At 42.7% G+C, this 478-nt stretch overlaps 1 protein-coding gene across 12 annotated transcripts in view; it reads right to left on the reverse strand.

Moving 5' to 3' along the window:
• LOC135205265 (band 4.1-like protein 3) overlaps nucleotides 1-239 on the reverse strand; it is a 141,702-nt gene extending 141,463 nt beyond the window's left edge. For 3 of the 12 annotated variants that reach the window (XM_064235621.1, XM_064235616.1, XM_064235617.1), the window contains exon 1: nucleotides 1-236. This exon is cut by the window's left edge and continues 122 nt beyond it. The gene's annotated coding sequence lies outside the window, so the exon portion shown is untranslated. The other 9 variants (XM_064235628.1, XM_064235622.1, XM_064235626.1 and 6 more) reach the window with 7 other exon arrangements.
• Between the last annotated feature and the right edge of the window lie 239 nt (nucleotides 240-478).

Raw genomic sequence — 478 nt, forward strand, 5'->3', positions numbered from 1 at the left:
CCACTCTTCTTCTTTGTCTACTACTTCTCTCTCTCGAGTGATGTCCGGAAAAAAACCCTTTAGCTTTTTTCCTATCGGTTCCCTTTCGTCGATTAGCGCGTTTTTTTCCTTTCCCGAATTGGAAGTCAAGAAAAACCACCTTGTTTATTTTTTCTGCTTCCTCCTTCCTTCCTTCCTCTTCCTCTTCTTCCCTTCAGTAGGTAGAGAAGTATATATAGTGTGCTTTCGAGAGCAAACAGCCGCGTAGGAGAGATAGCAAATGTCACACTGAGTTTTAGTCATTTATAATTGTCCCAGTCGGAACATGCCAGATGACGAAGTATGCTTTACGATACCACACACTTGCGGATCGAACATCGCTCATCTTTTGTTTATGATTATTTTCCTTTTCCCTTTCGTCTATTTACGCTTCGGTTCATCCGGGATGCTTTTTCAGTGCCTTTGCTCTAACGCATTCTTACGCTCCCTGAATACCTCC

Source organism: Macrobrachium nipponense, chromosome 49 (assembly GCF_015104395.2).
Source record: "Macrobrachium nipponense isolate FS-2020 chromosome 49, ASM1510439v2, whole genome shotgun sequence".
Classification (NCBI taxonomy): Eukaryota; Metazoa; Arthropoda; class Malacostraca; order Decapoda; family Palaemonidae; genus Macrobrachium; species Macrobrachium nipponense.